This window comes from Diuraphis noxia, unplaced genomic scaffold, assembly GCF_037042655.1.
Source record: "Diuraphis noxia isolate RWA-SAM2 unplaced genomic scaffold, SU_Dnox_SAM2 contig0004, whole genome shotgun sequence".
NCBI classification, from domain to species: Eukaryota; Metazoa; Arthropoda; class Insecta; order Hemiptera; family Aphididae; genus Diuraphis; species Diuraphis noxia.
This window is the reverse complement of record NW_028301714.1, coordinates 16,154,149-16,170,279: the sequence shown is the minus strand read 5'-3', so window position 1 is coordinate 16,170,279 and position 16,131 is coordinate 16,154,149.

Genomic DNA, 16,131 nt, shown 5'->3' with positions numbered 1-16,131 from the left:
GCATCTACCGCCCGCGGACGGGAAACGTGTCAAGTGCTCACCGTCATCGTATAGTATATAATAGTAGCCGTCGCCGTCGTCATCGTTGTTCGCGTAGTCGACGACAGATGCCCCCCTCACACCTCCCCATAACCATAAAATACCCTCCAACCCTCCCCTCGCTCCACAATACAGTGTAAATGCATTATATAATATATATATATATATATATATTAATACATGCGCATCTATAGTCATCTAGACATACATATTATATTCTCTTCCTTTGGTTTTTATTTCACCCACCACATCACTCGTCCCAGAGAACACTCTTTCGCCATCATATATTTTATACTCGTTTTTCGTCCACACATAAATATAACGTAAACATATATATTATTAAATATTTTCTGTACAATATTATTTATTATGTGATACGTCGGTTGAAAAAAAAACCGCGAGCGACATAGGAAGAGTGATATTGAGAGAGAACGAAAGTGAGAGACAGAGAGAGAGAGAGAGAGAGAGAGAGATTTAATTTACTCCTTGTCAAACTTGGGAAGCCGCCGCGCGCGCACTTAAGAAACAACGAGAAAAACCTATGAATATTATTATTATTGTGCGGTGTACGCGCTCTGTGGCAGCCCTCCGGCGCTGCTCGACGGACGCTTATGCGTCGTCGGTATTATATGTTCTAACATGTAAGTGTATGACGTGTTAATATAAATATATTATATTATAGTGTTATACATATCGTATAATATATAATATACGTAAATTGGTATATGAATACAACGTGAAACGGTTGAACGAAGACGCGATTTGATCGAGCTCAGCTCACATGTTCAAAAATATAATAATATATGATACGATTGATACGGTCGCTGTTTGCTCGCCGTTGGGGTTTTATATTAAATTTCACTATACACTGGGACACGATAATATATTTATGTAGGTACATTATTAAAATCTGCATCACAAAAAGTGATACATTTGAAATCAATTATTTGTATAATATAATATATTTTACACGCGTATAGTATCTAATCAGATCCAGTTACATAGGTAGGTAATAAACATCAATATTATAACATTCATTGTAATATCGTGTACCTCACGCAAACATTCCAGCAGGAAACCAATTTTTATAATCTCAACTAAAAATGCTGTTATTTTACCTTAGTAGAGGTGCACCAGCAGAAGCTTAAATTGTATATAAATTATATTTTAGTAACAGCATTATTTCACAACAGCTGCAGTGACGTAACTGAGAAAAAAACTAGGAAAGGGAGTAAAATCGTTCGTTTACCAACTTCAACACTGTAAATAAATAAAATAAAAAGGAAGGCTCCTAATTAAAAAACTGACATTTTTTTTATCACAGCATCATCCTTAATTGGTACAAAAAATATCAATGATTCGAAAAATGGTCTTCAAGTGAATTTAAAAATTCCAAAAATCTGAATTTATATACGTACATAATTTAACATACCTACAAGTGGATTAGCATGCTTAAAAATTCGCCCTAAATATATACGAATGAAATCTTTAGTGGAACACTGTCAATTCTATTATTTTTGGATTGTTTTCTGACGTGTTTTTCGTATTAATAAGTATTCTGGAAACAACTATGTAGGATGCAGTTACACCCACTTTCAGAAATGTAAGTTTTTGGTGAAAAATATATTGTATCCATTACCCATATATCCAAAAAAGTGTAATAAATAATGCATCTGAGATAGTGAAATGACATGACGTAATCATTTTTTGAATTTCTATATATGCACGATATAATATTAAGATGCACAGGATGCTTGTATTAGTAAAATAGATAAATTATTTACCTCCGCATTTTTGATAAAAAAGATCGAACAAATTCTAAAACTGAACATGATCGAATTTAAAATTTGATCAACAAATGTATTTTTGTATTGCAACATTTTAACTTTTCTACCTATTTAAGAATATGAAAATTTATACAAATGTCGGTACTGTTGGTAGTATATTATAATATCGTAGACAAGATAAGAAATCTGAAAAGTAATAATACATAATGACTGTGATGTACCTATGTAGTCTATTCAAAACGCCGTGTCATCATATTGTTTTGACAAAATATGCATTAAAAGAATGATATTATAGATAATATAATACAAATTGTACATTAAACATAGATTTTACTCCTCCGAATTTTAGTGCAACGGTCCTTGCACACTATATTAGAAGTGAATTCTATGTATAGCAGCTACTAACTAGTGTGAGTACAGCGTGCTAATACGCACAGAGAATATTATTGGTTTCTTGGTAAATTTTATAATAACACCAAGCCTTTTTAATGTTGGTCAATTAACTCGTCATATTTTATTCAGTTATTAAGTAAAGGATTGACTGCGTCGCGTCAAATGTATTGGACTTTAAAGTGGTTGGTTTAGTTGCTATAATAATTCCATGTCTAGTTCTAAGGATTTTGACTAGCTTTTGTTTTTCATAAGGTTAAAATAAAACAAGCACCTACGCACAAAAAAATAATAATATAATAACATTGTATTATTTTGTTGTGTAATAAGTAAAAAAATACAAATTTAATCTACAAGTTCTGATAGGTTATCCACAAACAAATGATAGATTCGAGACAGCAAATACAGAAACATTATCAGATACTTATCGCTATGATAAAATAAATATGATATCTTTATTAATTATTAATTTTAATAATTTTAATTAATATGTGATACCCGTTCTCGAGTGGATCATAACAAGCGTGTCTTCCCACGTCGCCGAAACCCAACTTGCCGACACCCCAGTTACTTCCGAATTTGTAGCACCTTCTATTCCTGAAGTTATGACAGATCTCCTAATTTCATTAAATACCTTAGGTTTGAACATAATGCACTTAATAAGTACTATAATATATTTGAAATTATATTTTTATAATTTCTACTTAAACATTACTAAATTTGTACTTACTTTCAATTTATTTCGAAAGCCACGATTAGCCAACTCAACTCCGTGTGTTGGGTGATTGTGAGGCTTCGATAATATTACGTCAGTTTTATTTTTCAAAATAGCACGACCGCCGCAATTTTGTATGCATTTATAATATTCGGTTTTGTCCCATATTCTATCCACTCGATGAATAAAATTATTGACGACTAATAAATCATGATTTTTTTTCTGATTTTATTTTAAACCATTCCATTTTAATTTTTTAAGTGGCTAACTATTAAATTTTGAACTTTACAGTACACACGGCTGGAACGAACTAAATTCACCAATTTGTACTCCCTCTGGATTTTATATGTGGGAAATCATTTAATCATTGAACTTATCGACAACATACTGTGTTATCGCTGTCATAAAATCCGTTTTTGATAAAAATTATTGTCACCTGTCGGTGAATCGGGAAAATTAAAACTATATTTATAATTTGTCGGCAAACTAAGATGTCGGCGAAATGGGAATGTTTTTAAAATATTTTAAAACTGGTATATTTGTCGGCAAACCGAGTTGTAGGCAAATTGGGATTCGGCAAAGTGGGTATGAACCCATAACAAGTTCAAACGAGTGGCTCTATTAATTGTACTGCTTTATAATTATGATAAAAAGTGTCTCACCGTTAAAGAATTGTATGCAGCTGTCGTGAACATAATATTATTATAAATTCAAATTCAAATAAAACCGAAAACATTGCATATTTGAATTGTTTTCCGACGTATTTCTCGTATTATATAGGTAATCTGGATACAACTACGTGGGATGTAGCACACCCACTTTCAGTAGTGTAATTTTTTGGTATTAATATATTGTAACCGTTACCCATATCTCCGAAAAAGTGTAGTGATAAATAATGCGTCTGAGATGATATGATGTAATAATTTTTTAAATACCTATATTATATGCAAGATTTAATGTTAGGATTTATTATACGTGTATAGATATATTTTTCTTACGTTTCCATATCATTTCATAGTTTGATTAAACAGTTTATCAACAGTTTCCACCGTTATGTTTGTATTATTTTGAAAATATTATTATATTATGTCTCACTGATTTTTTTATCTACTATAGTAGGTCAGTTATTTTAAATTACAAAAACTAAAAATTTGGAAACTTAACAGCATGCGCAAAATATGTGCGTAGTGTGTATCGCAGCAGTCTGCAGTTCCCTACAGTAATAATAATTACGTTATCATTTTCCTAGTATAATATTATGTTAATTTATCATAACTTCCGTTCACCACGTATACTCACGTCATCGTGTAAAAACAATGAGAAACTATTTTGATAAAATAATACCACAGAAACAACAATCGGATAAACAACATTTTTAATTTTCGATTATCTACCTATATAATTATGAATTAATTTGTATGAGTAAAAAAAGTAGGAAAATAATTGGACTTTTGTCGCGATTAACCTAAAATAACAATTTCGTGATGACAATGTGCGCCTATCCTCTGCAAAAAGCAGCTTTCCAATGCACCTAGCCTATATTAATCGCAATGTGATTCGAAATATTTTTGTTACATAAAGAATTAAAGACTCAATATGCATTACTGTCTGTCTTTTTTTATATAAATTATATTATATAATTTTTACATTGCTTATATTGTTGAATACTTCAATATGTTTATCACGCGCGAAATCTTTCATTTTCACGATGGCTGGCGGTTGGTCGGTGAAACGTATATGTGTGCGTGCGTGGATAGGGTGACAGAAAGCTGAAATTTAATTTACCAGATTTTCTCATTCAGCCACTATAAATCCCTCGTTTCCTCCAACACCATCATTCGCTGGGATCTACTGGAAAAAAAAAACTAAAATAAAGCCAGGGATACGATGGTAATTCGTCGGTCCGTGACTCCGGGATCGCGCATTGCGTATGCGAAACGAGCTCGCTCGTAGATTTACGTGCTAAATCTATTCCACGAAATTGGGTTTTTTTTTATATTCAAACTTCGACCACCAAAATCAAAATTGGCCTAAAATAGAACGCACGTACTTAATAATAAAATAGTCGTGCAACGTATAATAATATGTATTATATACTTTCATGATATAATATAGGTATTATTTATATTATAACATAATCAATATATATATATATATATTATATATAATATATTGGTATTCAAATATACGTACTATAGTACATTAGGTACTTCCTACGGCTTTATTATTTTTAGCATTTAATAATTATCTAGATTCATCGGTATAATTATCTTTGTTCAGTTTTGCAAAAGTTGAATACTTACGTAATATTTGAAACGTGTAATGCATAAAAAAATATAAATAAACAAAAATGATAATACTGTAAACTGTATGAAAAGGTATTGATATTTTCTCAATACGATTTTCTTCTTATTTTACCGATACTTTATATACCGATAACCTCAAGTATATGTATGTGTAAGTGTATAAAAGTATAAGTGTTTTATTTCACCGGATAAATACCAAATTAGGTATTCTAAATTTATCGAGGAGAGAAAAAAACGTAATTCTTGAACATAGTATTATTATAGTCTATAGAGTAAAATTTAGTTTTGTGTTTATATTTTTTTTACTTTGATAATTTTTTGAAAAGGGCAAATATGTTATGTCTAATAATAACCTTGTTTCTAGTAACATATTAGCTGTAGATCGTACATTTATACAAAGAATTCGTTTTAATACTTGTGGTAGTATCCCACGTTTTCATAATACATGATGTCACTTATGAGTTATGACACACGTACCTACCCGTTTTTCATAAAAACCTATTTTGGTTTTAAATTTAGTTGTAATTATAGAGATTAGAGATAGGATTTTGTTGACCTTTCCCATAAATGTGAACTAAAGCCACACATTTATTAAATTACACAATTCTCCAGAACATTTAGTTTTTATTTTGGATTTATTTTTGTAATTTAATTTTTGGAATAGATTTTGTTACATATTTAAAATTTTCTTTTTTCTTTTTATTTATCTTTTTAACATTTTGAAATATAATATAAATATAATAAATATATATTTTTGATTTTATGTAAATATAATAAATTTAAATTTTCAAACATACCTATTTTATATCAATTTTATCAATCTATTAAAAAAATGAAAACCATTTTCATTTCTTTATTAAAATTATTATAAAAGTATAAATTTTAATACCATTTATATGCTTTACCTGCCTTTTGTTGTATAAAAGTCATTTTGAGATTTAAATTAGTTTTTCTTAGTTATATATCTAATAATATAATAGGTTAATTTGATTTTTGTTTTTGGTTATTTTTTGAGCATTTTTTTAAATATTTGCGGCTATTTTTGAACATCGATATTCTAGAGACTTGAAACTCTCACTAATAATGTACTAAAATGATTACATTAAAAAAAAAAATTAGAGCTATTTATTTTTCTAGACTCCAATCATATATAATATAATATATATTATGAAAGGTTTATCTATAGACAATATAATATATATAATTAACACGATATTATGAGGTATACCTATGTATTGACCTGCAATTGCGTTTTCAAAGATTCAGTGTAGTCCCGTAAAAACGATTTTATCCAGCTCTGTCCCCCTGTGAACGGTTCTCTTTTTTTCAATTCCTAGATTTTTTATATCTGCCGGACGACCGTCTTTAACGATGAATAGGTCACCGGGGCCAAGTGGCACGTGCACTTTGCCCGGAACGTACGCGTGTTCAGTAGGTAGTATACACATAATGTTATTGTGTGCAGCGGACTCCTTTATTCTTGGATTCCGTATTCCTAATATAATGCCACATAATATGGCAAACCCTTCGTAGGGTTAAACCCAAGTAAAATCCATGCCCGTGTTACCACCATGTGATGCAGTGGTCGCATAGGACTGTGATTTTGAAAATAAGATATTGAAATATTTTTTCAGAAATGGTATATAATAAACTATTATTTTTAGATTACGAGTCAATGATGAAGGAGCTATATCTCGGTAGTTTTTCTATTTCAGAAAACACTTAAGATGCTGTAAAAAAATCTCCTGGTCTTATAAATCTATCACTATAGCTTATAGATTTTAAATTGAACATGGACTGTTATTAATGGCCATTGTTCCTATATATGTTACCTATATGTTACAGATAATTTTTAGGTATTCTTTGGAGTTTAATGTAAAAAAAAATAAACGGCTGAAGAAAAAAGATAAAATTAAGTTTTTTTAAAGTTTGAAGTATGACAGTTTTTTCTTCAAAAAAACATATTGCATAGATTTTAACATTAAAAAAATTTGAAAGTTTCATCAATCATCACTAGGTGACTTCTTTTCTTAATTATACATATTCTATTGTTATCTTAACCTAGAATATACATTTATGTTTATGAGAATTGAAAAAAAAAAAGGAGTATAGATGATTGCCTTATACCTACATAATTCAATAGTAGTGATCACAAATTTTACTAGATCCAGTGGCGCCCTAGTAGGAAACCAAATAGTGCAGTTGCACTGGTTCTACGCGCGGGTTTCAGGGTCTGGAGTTCATAATGAAGTTATCACTATAAATACTATAATTTATTACTATTATCTAGATCTTTAGATAATAGAATGAAACGTTAGGAGTTGGCAGTGTAAAAATATATAAATAAATAAAATAACTAGAGCGTGGATTTGCATGCATTTGCATATTTATTCTGGTTATATATAACTCTTCAAAAACTTTTATATATAACTCATTAAAAATGAGTTAGTTGTTTAATAAGAGTAAAAAACTAAAAACTCTAATCGTTTCGTTTCATTTATGATGTCGCATTTTATTAATATATTCGAATATTTTTTTTTTTTTTAATGATTATTTGACGTTGTACTGATATTTTTGATATATTTTAACCTTAACACTGAAAATATGATACTAATACAATTTTAACACTATTAAAATGTTATATTATGGTAGGTCAATTCATTAGTGGCGTAGTTATGATTTTGGGCTGTAGCCCATAAGCGCGAAATACGACCTAAAAGCCCAAAAATAATTACCCATAAGCGCAAAAAAAAATTACCTTTTAAATAACCCATAAGTGCAAATCAAATTTATAAAAAAAAGTATAGTCCATATCCATGTTAGGATAATAGAAGCAATCCGGAGCAATAGAAAATAGTTCATAAAATACTTCAGAAATTTCAGTACACGGTAAAAAAGCCAATCCAAAGAAATACTTTAACCGATGTAAGATTTCTGATTCATTTTGGTCGTATTCAATTTTAAGTCCCAATTTTGTAATTTGTCTATACCAGGCTTGCCCGAGATGAAACCGGCAACATTTAATTTGTGCATTATAATTATTATTATAATTATAATTGTTATATAAGTCAGATATGACTATATAGGCACCTGCATAGTTGCAAAGCTATATAGTTATCAAAAATCCTATTTAATGTAAGTTTATACTATATACACTATTATATATTATATTGTGTATTATAGACTATAATTATCTTAAATGATTATCAACTGCCATCGTAATGTGTAACGACAAATGACAACAGACAAATGCAATAACCGTCGTGATGCGTTGCTGCAATCTGTCGTGGACCGGATAAGGCCGCGTACCGGCATACCTATTCATGAAAAGCGTCGAGCTTCACGCTTTAGGTCAGTAAAATATTGTATCAAACAATACAATTTTCTTTTGCGCTTTTATCCCACTACCAAGGCACAAAAGCGTAAATTCATTTTGCGCTTTTGAGTCATCGAAAAAAAAGGTTGATTTGCGCTTTCGGGTTTCACCGTGATTTTGTTCTGGAGAGATATATAATTTATTGACTAAGCATATAGTCCCTACTTCCCCGGCTTCGCCTCCCACACCCCCAAACAATTCTTTTAATTTTTTAACATTATAATTTATAACTATATACAGTTAAATTGGTACTTATTTATTACCGCCAGTACACCATATACAATTTGGTATCTCTCCACCACTCTTGTTTGTTGTTATGTCCCACATAAATAAAATAAGCAATAGAAATTTAAAAAAAAAAATAGTTATTCAAAATAAAAAATGAAAACATGTATAACACTATATAATTTATAAAATAAGATCCAATTTTCTTGGGTTTTTAGCTAACTCGTTAATTATTTCCCCTGTGTCAATGTGTACATTTTTGTGACAGCTATATAACATGGTAGTTAATCCATTCAATCGATCCTATATAAGATGGATAAATGGATTATATACGTGATTATAATTTATGACATAGGTAATATGGGTAATTTTACAACCAAATAATCTTATATCAGTATATAAGTCAATGCATTAAACATAAAAAAAGGCTCTGGGTGGGGGGGGATCTATCCCCATAACTATATCACTGCAATTCACTCCAACATCAAAACTAACAATATTGTAACTGTACAGTTGACATCTGCAGTGAAAGAAAATTTCAGACGCGTTGCGTGCAGTGTAAGAGAGAGAGAAAACAAATGCATAAGTAGCGTTCTCTTGTAAGTAGTACGAAAAAATTCAAAATTTCTAAAATATTATGGTCTTTGTGTATTGCGTATATAATACTATTAAAATTACAAAAATCAGAATTTAAATAAATTCATTATCATCATTAGTAAAGAAAAACATTACGTTGAGCATGTTTTAATGATTCACCTATACATATATGGCCTACATAATATTATGAAATACCTTTATATGTATGTGCTATGCGACGATCTCGCTGTAAGCAAAACTTTTTACCGTACAGATGATAATATATTATGTATACCTACCGTGTAGCGTATTATTATTATATTATAATGTATATGTACACAACGGTCGAGATAAAAGTTGAATATTGCATTGAACCGTTGCTATAATATATTATATATATACACTACACCGCAGATATTATAATATTGTTGTAATAATAATACGATATTGTTATGAAAACCTAGAAGGACTTTCAAGTTTTCAAGCCTTGGTAATATATTACATTATATTATATTGTACTCTGTTTTATAAGTCATTTTGATATTATTCCGGAGTTTCTATATAAACGCGCGAGACACAATGCGTTTGTATACTCCACGGCGGGTGATAGGAATCGTTGATCACATCAGCATCACTGCAACACACGGTGTATACGCGTACACTGAGATAATATTACATCCGTATGACAATAATATGACAATATATTATACAGAGTCACTCGCGCGACAATTTTCTAATCGCTTCGCGTTTGTCTGCGGGATCTAATCTCATTTCGGCCGCAATGAGTCTGAATAAGACGCGCTCTGTACATTATTATGAATTATATTATTTCATAACATTATAATATATTATTATGATCGCTTCCGTTCTTTGCGGCGGAGGTTTGCTGCAGTTCCGCCCTTAAACCGTACTGTTTTAACCTTATGTATATACGAGCGCGTTTTGTTTGTATTATTCATTTCGGTCGAATTTTTTTCCGTCACGTTATTTATTCGATTGTTAAACAACCACGAATCGACTGTTGAAACGAAAGCGTAGTGTTTATAAAAATAAATATAAACCTTCGTACATACGAAGGGTTTTGTGTCTGGTGTCAGCCAACTTATTTATTTCCTTCATCATGACATATGGGCAAAACTATAGTGAAAAGTGAAAATTATTTACCTACTATAGTATAATATATATCTTCGACTAATATTGGCGCCTCGCGCTCGTATTGAAATGACATTAACCTATTTTAGTTTAAATTTGAGAAATATTTTATTTTGCTCTATCCCTCCCTAAAACTTGACCTGAGGGGTGACCTATGTTTTATTATATGAAATTATGAACGACTAAAATGTTATTCAGTAGGTTTTAACATCTAACGTTGTCACATAAATCCTCTATTAGATATATACAAATGGATTATGGGCATATAATACGAGTAATTAGCATATATAGTTAGGGAACGCTATGAGGATTGCATAATATGGCTATATTGGCATATATTGCATATGTATAGCTATTAATGTATGAATATTATAATATGTAATATTAATTATTATTATTGCAACTATTTTCTTTTTAGTTCTTATGATTTAATCCGTGTGGATACGTTCGTTAGTGCAGGAAAACTAATAAGACTTCTCGCGTAGCTAGATTGTAAATATCTACTAATTTTAATCTACATCGTATATTGATGTTTTACTTTATTTAAAATTCTATATTTTTAAAATTATTCATAACACGTGAAATGTGACACGTAGATACTTAATCGTTTCAAATAATTACTCACCAACCAACTAAATCCAAAATAAATTGTCAGGTGCGACGAAAGCATATAATCACTATATCCGTACGAACACCAATGTTAACTTACTGCACATAACATTTTACGGAGTACGTGCCTCAGAAATTGGGGATCAAAATTTCCAAAAAAAAAACATGAAAAAACTGAATTTTTTGAAAAAATTTGAAAAATTGGGCTAAATTCCTTAAAAGAAAAAATGGTTTTTGAATAATAGATATAATATTTTTCTAGCTTGGGTATTTTTAAGCTGTAAAGCAAAAGTGATGGTGCAAACGTTTAGTCAGAAATTCAATGTTTTGTTTCAGTTTTTAAGCTAAAGTAATTTTAAGTTCATCCGAATTGATCAAAAATAAAAATGTTTATATTATATTGTCTTAAATAATATTAATTAGTAGCTAAAAAGGTTTCTATTTAGAAAAAATATCTTTAACTATTTGTTTGACTGTGATTTTTATGCTTGGAATAATATTTTAAGCAAAAAATACCTAAATATAAAATTTTGATTTTCCTAAAAAATCTTTTTTTTGCAATTTTCTTAAAACTCCGTATTTTTTCAGAAATTTATTACTTTGATATTCTCCAATAATAACTCTATGTTTTCTAATGCTCCGGGAAATAACTGGTTTTTCAAACATTTTTCTGGAAATTTTCCGACAATTTGATCCCTTCCCCAAGCAATCTGTTGGCGTGCGAATTTGGCGCGTTTAATATATTATATCATCGTTCCCCTTATTACTGTCATTATTATTATAGGCGTACGTTGTACGTAGTGAATTTATATGGTTTTGAAACGCCCAACTTGTTTACACGTGCCGTCGTCGTTAATCGTTGTGATTTTATAATATTTTATATGTTACTCGACCCATTTCGCTCGCAATACATTGTACGACTTTTAACTTTAGACACGCTGCGCGTATGGTCTTCGCACGCTGTTTTGATAGTGAGTTCGGAGTTGTACACCCAATATACATAAAATAATATTATTTATGATAATATAGCAATCACAATCGTCAGTACTCGTGTAAAGTTACTCGCATAAAAGTGGTCGTATTTCCGAGCTGTCATTTTAAATTTTGCTACACCAATTATTTACTAGTAAATAAATAAATAATTCGGTGTCCCCTATTAATGTGAAAAACACACTCTTTTTTCACGTGTTAGATTTTTATATTTCTATTATATTATTATACATTTATATAACACGAAAAATAATATTGTATGGTAATTTAAAAAAAAAAAATTATTTTAACTAGCAATTATTGAAGTACCTATAAAAATTAACTACCTAATACTAAGCAAATATATTATATTGATAGATGTATGTTTTTTATCCAATAATAATATACGAGAATATGGAATAAGAACATTTTTTGTTTTGCTTCTATATATAGGTAAATCTAGTTTGAATTATAATATATAAAATATACATTGTACGAGTCACGAAATAATAAAATATAATTGCTTACTTTTTTTTTTTGTTATTATTCCATAAATAGAAATAGTGTAATTATCTAAAAATACTGAACTTATATTAATAAGTCTAGATAATCTATTTGGCATTTTAAACAAGGGGTAGATATTTTCCTAATCCATTAAAGTTATAGTTAACTACTATGAGGCTCATATTTGTACTTCAGTGGTTTTATAAATGGATTACGTAGGTTGTCCACAAAACACTAATAAGTTTAAGTATACTTTGAAACACTATAATAGTTATATTGAGTTTCGACGACATGTTATGTATTAGAATAGTATATTATTAATTGTTTTCTAAATAATTATATAAAAAATAAACACACTAATTTGTACGATGGTGACATAAAATGATTAATATTATTATTATGTTACGAAATGAGTATAGCAATCTCCAAACGACAAAAACCGCGGGTGGTTAATGTTCATCAGGTCTTGTAGGTATACCTACGCCTTCCACATGGCCGATCATAATTCGAACGAAATGCGCGAATATATTTTGCAACACAATATAATAATAATAAAAATAAAATTATTGCGCAAAGCTTCGGTTTTTATTTATTTATTTTTTTGTTGTTCGTTCGTTCCATCATTGTCGGTATCGGTATCCCGCGTGCTACTCTATACAATAGGTAATAACATCGTGTGAAATACGGTCCCGCGTAAATTATATCGAAAACGAACAAAAATATACGCCGACCCGTCAAATAATAGTTATGGCCCAACAGCACGTCGAATGTGGCCCCGGACTACGCGATTCCTGGTACACGCGAGGAGAATGTTTCGAATTTCGCGGTGGACCGTATAGTCGACGACGACAGCCTTTACGATCGACAGCGGAGTAGCGCGTAGACCTTCATTGTCTCAGAAATAATATAATAATAATATCATTATTCGTAATATTATGTCATATTATTCAATATCGCAACAATAATAATATATTACCTGCTATACTGAGGCAGCGGTCCATGTTTTTTTTATAAACGTATTATAAATTATAATATAACATTCATTACGTTTTATGACGCGGGCACGTCTGAATAAAATCGAAAACACAAATTCAGACCGCTTGCCACTGTAATAAGTTCGCACTGTGAAAAGTGAAAAGCCGTAGAATTTATTAAACAGGTTGTGAGTGACTATTCAAAAAGTAGTTAATTGTCATCCACCAAAAACCTCTGCATCAGTGGTAGCACTCTCATTGTTTCGTTAGACATCCCCCCCCCCCAAATAAAAACACACACACTCTAACAGACTAGGAGCTCATGATCTCAAATATAACACGTTCAACTTGGTTTAAACTTATTTCTTCTGCGCGTTGTATTCATCGAAAAAGCTTACTTATCTTCTATACTCTATGATTGCAAGTCTTTTTCAATGTTCAATATTCCAAAATAACAACTTCTACATTAGCCAACCACGTGTCCGCATCTGATATTTTCATAAATTAGAATAATCATCTCAAGTAATAAGTATAATAAAAGGACACAAACTGTTTGGATGATGAACATTATTGATTTCTGTAGACTATAATTTTGTTCAACTGATTTGACCGATAATTTGACATAAAGACTGTGTAATCTCGTCGTACATTTCTATATAATATGTCTGTACAAAAATTCGAGATTATTGAGCTGATCGATATCACTGCTTAAGTGGGCTGTGAACATAACATACGAATAAGTACCACTCACGTATAGTGAATGCTTACAGCCGCAGTGCGATAATAATATAATATATAGATTATTATTCAATGCTCACCATATATATTTTTAGTACTAAGAAAATTATGTAATATAGTATTACGTTGCCGTCGTCAGGTGTACAATAACTAATAACTATATGGTATATTTAAGCTTTGTGAATTAACGTCATATATGTTTTTGACAACGTTATATACATTATATATGCATATGTATGTATATATATGGTATATATGGCGGACGACGAGTGAGCGCGCTTGCGCACGTGTGCGACACGTGCGGGGGATTTGGCGCGACAGACGGCGGACGGACGGGCTATAGATAAGGGTTTTCGAAAAAAAAATCCACCGACCCTGTCGTGCTCGTAGCCTGCGGAAATTTCCGAACGATCGCGCTCTGAGTCGACGGGTTTCGACGAGGGTTCTGCCGTTGACGGGCGCATATAAGGTTTTAAGTTTTTTTTTTTTCATTTTAAACAAAATTTTAAAGGGTTTAAAATCGAAAAAAAATACAAGTACAATAAAACGCTGAACAGTTTACGAAAAATATAAATCTCAAAACCCTCGTGAGCGTCTGCGAAATGTAGCCCGTCTCATGAGTGGCCGCTGCCGATTATGTGGCCGGTCGAAGTGGACGTGCAGCAGCAGTGAAGCCGCAAACTCGCGGATCAGCCGGGACGCCGTTTCTGTTCGATGTCGATCATCGCAGTGCGGTTTAAATCGGTCGATATCGAGTTCGTCCGAGTTTAAAAACCACCGATCTGAATCTCGTGTACACCGTTGCATGCACTCGAGTTTGGTGCATCAAGGAATCTGCACTCTGCAGTGACCCATCGGTGCATTTAAGCGACAGGCCCACGGGTCTGGTTAAATCCAAACGCTGCTCGATGATGTGAAAACGGATGGAGCGATGAAGCTTATTTTTCTGCGCGTGATAATAAAATAATATGTATGTAAACAAAAAAAAAAATGGAACTGGCTCAACCGGGTTTCACAGAATTATTGAGTTGCAGCCGTTCGAACGCTGGTTGAAAAGTTATACTTAGATTTACCAGATTGGCGCGAGTCTTATATTATGATTTGCACAGATAAACGCGCTTTGATGTGTTGCCTGTTTAATTGGCTTTTGTTTGATATATTATTATATTACTGATATAATAATAATTAATATTATTATATCAGTAATTATTAATAAACGCATCAGCACCATCAAGCCATTGAACAATTAATTTATGCGGCTTGTGGAAATTCGTTAACTTTCGGTTTTTTTTTTTTGTGACCGTTTTATTGAGTAGTACTAATATAACATAGTTTGATATATACCTACTCGTTTATGGCGCTTTGTTTAATCGCTGCGTATTTAAATCGGTAATTCTATATACTCGTCGATTGCACTCGATATAAACGAAGAAAATCCCATTTCGGATGCTACTGCAGTGTTGTTCCACTCCAGTTTTATTGTATCACAGTCAGTCTCCACACTCACGACGACACACACATATATAATACGTATGTCGTATATGTAAAATATTTTATACGCCAGTGTGTCCGAGTGTTTCCGTTTAAAATCAATCATATCCTTTTCCGTCATTTTATGTCGAACACACGAAAACATAGAAATTTAGATGTATATACATTTCAAGAATAACAATTGGGTTAAACTATGAGAATATTGAAAACGGTAAAAGTTGTTTATCAATTCTATTTGTATGATTTACTTTCTCTGCACATTTTTATTATTTTTTCTTTT